This window comes from Teleopsis dalmanni, chromosome 2 (genome assembly GCF_002237135.1).
Source record: "Teleopsis dalmanni isolate 2A chromosome 2, ASM223713v2, whole genome shotgun sequence".
Taxonomy (NCBI): Eukaryota; Metazoa; Arthropoda; class Insecta; order Diptera; family Diopsidae; genus Teleopsis; species Teleopsis dalmanni.
In genome coordinates, this window is record NC_051847.1 from 40,521,885 (window position 1) to 40,532,574 (window position 10,690).

Genomic DNA, 10,690 nt, shown 5'->3' on the forward strand with positions numbered 1-10,690 from the left:
CAAGATAACCGTCAACATAAAGTCGTTCCAACAAAGCTCCAATGTCAGCGCCACGCTATCAGGTAAAACTGTCATAAGTCAAACATGAAATTTGAGACTTCTGTCTGACAATGCATGAATTATGGCTGGGACCAATCTTCATGAGATGAGTACGCAAACATGTTGAGGAAACTTTAAACTGAGAAGTAACAAACAACAACAAAAACAAAAAAAAATTAAAACAAAAATCAGAGAAGATAAAAACAATAATCAGAGAAGATACAAAATTAATTTTTTTTTTTAAATATTTTATTGTTTTTAATTTTTGAATGAGAGGAACTAAAAAACTATAAAAAAAATCCATATGGAAAGACTCAAGACACTGCAATTGGTCGCTATTTGGACCACATGAAGTTAATTTATATGGGAGGCATACATGGCACAACACACCATGGGGTTTCTAATCAATGAAGCTGTGCGCATTAATTATGACTTGCTGCTAAGGGAATATAAATAAAGAATATAATAATAAATATTGAATGGATACCCAAAAAGGAGACTATCGAAGTAGTCAGTCCAATGCAGATATGTAACCGCGAAAGTATATGGTGACGTGGAGCATTTCTGTCTACGGAATATGCGCATATACATACTGGGTGAAATACAAGGACTGATGAAATATTATAGATAAAAGTGAGAAAGGCGAACTCACTGGCACCAAAATGAGAAAATTTATACTCAAGCAACTTCAAGATTGTCATCATCATGCTGTGGTGTTCGAATTTGTTAAAGGTTAATTTTTGGGGGGAGCAATGAAAATATCTCACCCAAAATGTAACGAAATGAGAAAATTTAAAAAAAAAAAAACATCAAAAAAAAACTTTTGTAATAATGACCTCTGGTGGTTCTTGGTGAGGACCGTTACAAATGCCAAGCAACAGTTTAGTAATATGATCAGTCTTACTTTTTTATAACACTTCGTCAATGCTGAGCTGTCTTCTATCAACATGCAATGGATGGAATATGCTCTGCCTGCATGTGTCTACAAATTTTTTATTATTTTTTCTTTATTAAAAACAAACAAAATATAGTTTTTTAAGCTCCTTTAAGTGATATTATTTCATTTCAAATATTTAATATATTGTCATTTACGTAAATATCTTTTTAATATTTATTAGGAGTTGAAATGACTTGTCAGAATGTTGTGCACAGAGGAGTAAAACAGCAGAAAATGTTGAGAACCGGGTATCTTCCCTAAGAGTGGGAAATTACATTTAATGTCGTATGAAATTTTTACTACATTTTAACAGTTGATTGTACTTTCCATAATTAGTTAACTTTAAATTTAATCTTGTGTGAGAAAAGAATATTAATTAATTTGAGTCTTAGTCTGAAGAAGTAACATACTCTATCAGTATCCACATATACTAATTTATGTTGTACTGTCTGAATGTAAAGCTATTGCACTTTGAGAGACCTACAAAATATTCGTTTAACGCTGGAAACACATATTTTAATAATATTTACAAAGGCTATGCATTACCGGTAGCACGTACAGTGCTACTAAACTATTTAGATTACTTTGTGCCTACACTGGCAAGGCTTTGGCAAGATCTTTGCACACACTCCTTTGGCAAGATCTTTGCTCACACTCCTTTGGCAAGATCTTTGCACTCGCTCTCACTTTCTTACTAGGTGAAATAAGATCACACCATCAAATCTGTGGATCCACTAATACCCACTGTGCTACCGTATAAAAACTCAGACATATAAAAATCACCTCGAATTTTTGGCGCTGCTTCAAATAAATGCTCTTTAAAAGTAGATTCTTGAAGCTTTCTAAGAAAAAAGTTTGGCGTTGAACATCTATATAAAAACTATAAACGATACAAAAAAGTTGTAATTTTGAAGATATTGTTCCAAATTCTAAATTGGGAGAAATTGTTTATTAAATTGTAAAAAACTGACATATTACCGCTATTTTGTTGTAATTTTGTATTGCCCAATTTCCCAATTCGTTTTGTCAACCTTATGTCGTGTCAATCTTGTATCTGGTTACTTTCTAGGATCCGATAGGCTATTTCTAGATTAACAATAGGCTATTTATGAAATAAATATAGAAAAAACATAGGTAATATAAAATACTTCAAAAGTGATGTTATTAAACGTCAACTATAACTTCGAACTGCAATGAAAACAATCTGATATTGAAATATATGATATATCTATGTTATGATATAAAGTTATACATATATAATGATATATATGATATATATAAAAGGGTGACATCACTCTAGCAGCACTATGCCAATGAAATAGAATAACAGCGTAGAAACGAGACAGTCGAAGTTGAATAGTTAGCAGTAAATCGTCAGTAGTTGCACTCGGTCGCCAGCAGTCGGCAGTCAAGAACTTCGGTCGTGTATATTTAATTATTAACTTTTGTACTTTATTAGCTTTAATATATTAATTAAAAATCCAGAAAAATATGTGAACAAAAAAGTCAAGTACGGCTTTGGATCAGTTGTTAAGGTGCGCTGATTCTGAGCTTCACATTTGGCAGGACCCGAGTTCGATTCCTGGTACATGCAGTCTCAAAAATAATTATTTACGAATAATTAAATACAAGAATTATTTCTAAGACCACTGATGATGGGTATTTGGCAATACAGCCAAAAATTCAATTATTTAAAATAATGTAAAAAAAATTTTTGTTGTTGTAGTTCACTACTGTTCGAAATTGATAAACAATTTAAGCATTTAGTCTTATTATTTACATATATATATCTTTATATATAATATAACTACTGATAACCCATTTTACTAGATAGTCATATTCACATTAGAACAGAACTTGAACTAAAAAAAGGGTTTAACTTGTTAATTTGCTTTATATATTTAATTAAATAAATTATATTTAATTAACAAGAAAGCCTTATACAAACTTTTTAATTTAAATTCTTAACCATGTTCAGATTTTCTATAAACATTTACTCCAAAACGCGTTTACAAATCACATTATAATAAATCATCAAGTTTTTTTGTATTTTATATGGAATTTTTTTAATAGTTCTGAGCGTTTATCGTTTATACGTCAAAATTATTGTTCTTGAATTTTTAAAAAAGTATATTTTTATTCTTGTCTGTTAATTCGTTTACAGAGAATTTTTGGGATGCGTCTGTGTTGCTCCTAAATTGGCTAAGCAATTTAAACTGATTTTTTAGTAGATAAATTTTTACTGAATTTTATTTTTATTTATTTTTTTGAATTTTTTTTTTATTTAGTGGCAATGCACGACCTTAAAAATTATTTACTTTATTGTCATTTTATGAAGGTTCAGTCGGAACACTTCTTTCTATACACATTTTTTTTTCTCATATATAAAATTAAGATAAAAAATAAAATTTTAAGCATTTTTTTAGAGGCGGAACATTTTGAAATTAAGTCAGATTTATTACAGATTTGGACTTCAACTAATAAAAATGTAACTATATACAGTATAACATATATAGTGTATATAGTGAAACTGAAAATAATTCTAAAAATTATTAAAATACATTTAAGCATTATATTCCATTATATATGCTCTCAATACATTAAGTAAAATTAGGTCAGAGTAGCAATAAATTTAAAAGCAAGAACTGAATTAATACGAATTATTAATGAATATTGGCACATATTTTATATTAAATAAATAGTATATATTATTTTTCAATATTCAATGCTTTATAATTCTTTATGATTTTATATTCAACATGCACTCGACCATTTAACTAATTAGTTCATCCTGCTATTGTGTTAAGCGGGGCTAGTTTAAGTCTTATATATTTCAAAATGCTCTATGACAGGCAATCTTGATAGCACTTTTGAGTTATGACCATGTTAAAAACCTCATAACAAATACGAAATTTAATTTGCATATATTAAAGAAGATGAAATGATTTCGTTTTTAAACTAACGAAAATGAAACCTTTTATGTAAATAAAAAAAAAATACAAAATACATACAATAACAAAATTAATTAATTTAAAAATTTAAAAAAACAACAAAATACAAAAGACGAAAATAACAAAACATTAAAAATTAGCAATTCATTACAGGCAAATTAAGTTAAATTTTTATGGACTTTAAATGGCTTTGTTAACACGTAAAAACATAAATTTTTTGTCTAAATATCATCAAAACTGAAAATGGTAGTTAATAACCATAAAAATTGATTTGATTTAGTTAACGTGTAGTCCAAATGCACTCAGGTCTCTCATATCACACTTATGTTATATAGAAATCGCTTAATATAATAATATTAATTATTAAGTTATTAACAGTTGCTAATTAAAATTATTTAGATATAATTATAACTAATAATAAACCAAGCAATAATTAATTGCTATTTTACGAGCTATGCAGCATATGCTATTAGGCATAGATAAGTTAATATAAATTCAATTAGGTAATAGGTAATCTTTATCGTAATTTCCCTAATATGTATAGTGTCTTATAACAAAAATTGATTTTAATTAAAATTCATAAAAATTTTTATTTTTCATTTTATTTTTATTTTCATCAAATTTTTTACAATTTAATTAATTTAATTAATTTTAACAAAACTCCAGAAAAATATGCGAACAAAAAAGTCAAGTACAGCTTTGGATCAGTTGGTTTAGGTGCGCTGATTCTGAGCTTCACATTTGGCAGGACCCAAGTTCGAATCCTGGTACTTGCAGTCTTAAAAATAATTATTTACGAATAATTAAATACAAGAATTATTTCCAAGACCACTGATGATGGGTATTTAGCAATACTCGAAACAGTTGTATGGTCAGCCAAAAATTCAATTAATTAAAATAATATAAAAATGAATTTTTGTTGCTGTAGTTCACTACTGTTCGAAAAAACCTCTTTATTAATTTTTTTATAAATGAATTATAAGATTAAGACTTTCTACTATGGAATTCTAAAAGATAATATAGCGGGAAGGAATGCCAAATATAGATATCCCAGTAATAATCTCAAAAATGTTTCAACTGTTTCTTCGTCTCAATTGAAATGAGTAATAGATAACTGTTTCGTCCTCAGAAATAAGTGTTTTAGAAATATGCTTATATTGCATAGAAGCATAATAAATTATTGCTTTAAAACCGTAAAAGTTCCTTTTAGCTTCTATAGGTCACACTTACTATAGCTTTTTCATATTTAATTCTGAGAAAGTGAATTTACTATCTAGACAATCAATAACTTCGCACACTGTTACTCAACAATAAGTCAGAAAAATATGCTAATATTTCGTTAAATTTTCTAGCATATTATACAGAGTCTAGCTTCCCGAAGGAGATATATCACAAGTAGATGTCAGATTATGTTAATATAAAAAAAATTGCAAAATTTTAAATTAATTAAAACTTAAAATATATATCACACATATTGTGTATATACTTATATTGTGAATATCTGAACATTTTTATAGCAAAATTAAAATTTTTTAAGTTTTTAATTTATAACATTAATAAATTTTATTACCTGAAAGAATAATCTAACCCGTAAAAAAAAAAATGTGTGAGAAATTTTTTATTGTTTTACTGCTAAATTTGAAAGACCTTGACCAATGAATAGTAAATATTAAATAGCTCAGCAAAGTCTATGAATACGCATAAATCAAAATTAAGATATTTTAATAGATTTCTGTTATTCCCCGACCACATCTTCTGTTTACTTTAATTTACATATTATGCTACCAATTTTGTTTTTCTCGAGTGTAGACGAAATGTTTCACAATTTTATTTAAATAACATAATTTCAAATGTCTACTATTCACAGGTAGGAAAAAATATTTGTATCTACTCGAGTATGTGAACGACTTTTTTTTTTGAAATGAGTCAAGAATTTCCATACTGCAAGTAGTTTCAGTAGTCGATACTTGACAGAATATGGTAATTGTTTATTATTGCCTCTTTAGAATGTGTTGATCATCTTGGTCAACAAACAAGCAAGCCTATGAGTGTTAAAACATACAAAATACTTCTGGTTAACTCAATTATGTTTGTAAAATTGGAAATTTTTCATATGCAAATTAAAGTCAAAATAAATGCATATCATTCCCATGAAAAAATTCTCACTTGCTTTAATGAGAATATATAGAACATATATTTATATGTAAGATGTTCTTTTTACTTAATGCTACAGTATAGAATTGTACATGATATATTGTAATTAAAAATTAGGTTAAAATAAACTGTAAGATCCTGTAAAGGCAAGAAAATATTTCATACTAGTGAAATTATGCTACAAAATTACATAAAACTGACGGTTAGATTACCTATTCTATTCTATTCTATTCTATTCTATTCTATTCTATTCTATTCTATTCTATTCTATTCTATTCTATTCTATTCTATTCTATTCTATTCTATTCTATTCTATTCTATTCTATTCTATTCTATTCTATTCTATTCTATTCTATTCTATTCTATTCTATTTATTCTATTCTATTATATTCTATTATATTCTATTATATTCTATTACATTCTATTATATTCTATTCTATTATATTCTATTTTATTTTATTTTATTTTCTTTTATTATATTTTATTCTATTTTATTTTATTTTTTTTATTTTTTTCTATTCTTTTCTTTTATATTCTATTCTATTCTATTCTATTCTATTCTATTCTATTTTATTCTATTCTATTCTTTCTATTCTATTCTATTCTATTTTATTCTATTCTATTTTATTTTATTCTATTCTATTCTATTCTATTCTATTCTATTCTATTCTATTCTATTCTATTCTATTCTATTCTATTCTATTCTATTCTATTCTATTCTATTCTATTCATTTTATTCTATTCTATTTTATTCTATTCTATTACTATTCTATTCTATTCTATTCTATTCTATTCTATTCTATTCTATTCTATTCTATTCTATTCTATTCTATTCTATTCTATTCGATTCTATTCTATTCTATTCTATTCTATTCTATTCTATTCTATTCTATTCTATTCTATTCTATTCTATTCTATTCTATTCTATTCTATTCTATTCTATTCATTATACCATTTATACAATTACTTATCAAAATTATTATTATCAATTATTATCAATATATTATTATTATAAAAGTATATATCTAACGATTGTTCACACTACCGATAGTTAAAAAATTTCGAAAAATTTGTCTCTGATACTATTAAATATGTTTATAGGGATATTACTAAAAACACAGTAGGGTTAATCGACAATGAGATCAAGTGGCTTCATTTGATGAAGTCTTCGAAACAGTCCAATGATATTGGAAAAGCTTAATAAGACAAAATATGAAATAAAAAAGTAGATCAAATTCTCTACTACCATATTTCTTTCTATTGTCGAAAAAAAAACACTTTGTCCTTCTTTTGTCTTAAATCTCTTAGTTTCAGTATACGAAGATAATTGCAAAAGTGTGAATGTCTTCACACCTTTTCAACTATTATTTTTAAAAACAAGTAAGATCAAAACAATTTTACAACTTATTTACCATTTCATAAATAAAGTATTTCGAATGACTGCATTTATGTTCAAAAATTACCCACAGTTCTTATTACAACCTAAGAATGGAAAATATTCAAACATTTTAATATGACATTGAATTAGTGTAACCAAATCCGCTTACCTCCTTGATTCTCTTTTACAACCATCGAGCATTCCATTTAGACATTGCCACATATAACACAACTCTTACAAAAAGCATTAATTATCTTAACTGACAAAAAATTGATGTGAACGAAATCGAATATGTTACAGTCTTAACTGCAAGATTAAAGTACCACAAGAAATGCAACTCAAATTTCATCCAAAGGGTTTTTTTTTCTCTCAGTTTGCGATCGACGATTACACAAGCATAATTTGTTTATCATCACAGAATAGCAGACAGAAAAAAAATATCAAAAAGAATAATACGAATATATTTGTAAAATGATTTTAACTAATGACGTCACAAGTGACATGTAATCTTTTTTATTTCAAAAAGTTTATAGGGTGTTTAAGCTGTCAGGTGTCTAATTCACATGTCAATGTCATTAGGAAAAATGAGTTTAACTGCTCAACGGATATAAAGTTACATCTATGAATATTTAATATCAGACCTCTAATAATTTAGTAATCTTAGCTGCATTTGTTACGGCTTTCGTGGAATAGAAATAAAAGAAAATATTTTTTTTTAAATGTGTTGTAATTTTAATAGACAATATTCAATATCAGAATAGGAAATTAAAATAAATTGTAATTTTAGTTAAAAATATAAAAAACTATAAAAATATATATTTTTTTATGAGAGGAAACAGCTTGTTTTAATAAATTTAATTATGTCTATTAGAAGAGAGTAAGATATATTGACTGCATCATTTTAAATTAGATAAGCCGAAGTCATTAAAAGCAAATGAAAACTACCTACTTTTAGTAATATAAGTAATATATATAAGTAATATAAATATATATATATATATATATATATAGGTATATATAGGAAGTGACTTTTTTTTAATAAATTATTTCATAATAATTTAATTGACAAGTTAAAAATAAGACAGTAAATAAAATCATTTCATACTTTATTGCAAGTAATAAATTGATAATGATGAGTATAACTTTCAAAGTTTAAAATAAATTTTAAATTCAGCTTAAAGTAACGAAAGAATTTGTTACGTAATACTTGAAACCACAGGCTACCGATTTAGATATTCGATGTTAAAAAAGGAGTTCAACTAGCAGTTCCTAGAACAGTTTTTGTTATTGAGTTACAAAGATATATGTCCAAATGACATTAAAATATGCAAAAGTTTCCGTTCACATTGCATACGTTAATTCATTTATTTGCATAATGAATAAATTGATATTTACCACAACAAAGAGAGCAGCATTGAGTTCGAACTTTTACAAGCACAAACCCTTTATTCCAAGGATGTACCATCTTCGAGACTGGAATTGTGTCATAGCACATTTGTCTACAGGCGCCTGTTTGAAATGTCTACATATTTCTCGCTCGTGCAAGAAGAACTGTCCTAACCTAATGGGCTGTAGCCATCTTACAGTTTATTCAGTCCAGATATGTCCAGATCTCCAATCACTGGTTAAGTGCAATAGACACATTTATCTATTTTATATATAACACACGTCCCACTTGTGCAATAAAAACTGTCCTAACCCTATCGAAGTGTCAATGCAGCCATCTAACAATTAATCGGGCGATCAAAGACCGTAAAACTTCATTTTTTACATTTAAATCTGTTTGTTAAAACATTTCCTTGATATATAAAACTAATATTTTTAAAATGCAGTTTAATTATTAAAAACTTGATATAAAAATATGATTAATGTTTCCTTAACAATTCTTAACAAACTAACTAAAAAATAGGTTACTTACGTTTTGTAATAAATACCAAACTTCCGCAAATATTTATTTTATTTCCCTTAATTTATATATTAATCCGTTTAAAATTTGAGTTTTTTTTCATTTACTTCCAACGGTGGAACCTATGGAAAAACATATTTGTTATTGTCATACAAACACACAAACACAATAAGAAATAATTCGATTACTTGTTGATGTAAAAAAATCCTACTTCAATATTATCCTTTTGTAGAATATTGATAAAACATCACTGAATCGTTTGTTAATAATATATTTATTTAATTAGAAGCAAATTCTTGCGAATTTGTTTGCGAAATTATTGTTTTGCTTAGTACGGCGACGTTTTGCGCCACTACGAGCTGATGTTATTCACCAATGTTGTTGGAGCCAATTTTATTCACCTATAAGAAAGGCAGAAAAACTGAAGTTGAGTTTCTTAAGCACATACTAAATCTCATTCGTTTTTAAAAATATTAATAATAGTAGATTTGATAGCGCACGAATAAACCAAATATTAAAAAATTTATAAAAAATATATATATTTGATAAAATAATTATCTAATCATAATCTCAAAATATCACTATAGTGGCTCTTAGATCACAAAATATTAAACTCACCATCCTCATCGCAATAATGACAGGAACTACATTAGCACTTTTCTGCCTGTCAAATGAATTCTAATAGGAAATTATGAGTCACCACTCAAATACAACTTTTAACTTAAAAGTTTACTAATTGCCTATTAAATGTTTTTATCATTTATTATAAAATGTAACTTTATACATCAATATTTACTAGAATGTTTTGACAACACTTATATCGCATAGCATTAGTAAAACGGTAAAATAAAATATTTGAAATTCCTACCACCAAAATTTTAATGCCATCGATCAATTCTATCATTTCAATTATACGTAATTTAAACAAAATTAAAATCAAAACTATATTATCGTTATTAAAAAATGATAAAAACAAAAACAAAATAAAAAGACATTTTTACAACAAACCTGCTGAAACCGCACCTTATAAATGATCTTAAATTGTCTGGTGAAAATAATTTCCAAATCATCAATTCCTTTTGAACATCAAAAACGAAAAAAATACAATACATACATATATATTCAACATACCACAAAAAGAAGTCAAAATTTTTTTGTCACAATGAAATAACCCTTTCATATGTGTAGCTGTTGTTGTTTCTTTTGTTTTTATAATTTTAATGTATACAATGTTTAAAATGTCACTTATGTCACATGCCCTGTCACATTTTGATAAATTATGCTCATTTGTCAAAAAAGGTAATACAGCCGTTATGTGGTGTGTG

The 10,690-nt window shown here is 26.4% G+C and overlaps 1 long non-coding RNA gene across 1 annotated transcript; it reads right to left on the reverse strand.

The window, feature by feature from the left end:
• Positions 1-8,636: 8,636 nt before the first annotated feature.
• Positions 8,637-9,478, reverse strand: LOC119682793. Its single transcript, XR_005252602.1, has 3 exons — positions 9,378-9,478; positions 8,855-9,238; positions 8,637-8,728 (listed from the first exon to the last, which is right to left on the reverse strand). It is a non-coding gene; the product is annotated as an uncharacterized LOC119682793 (long non-coding RNA).
• Between the last annotated feature and the right edge of the window lie 1,212 nt (positions 9,479-10,690).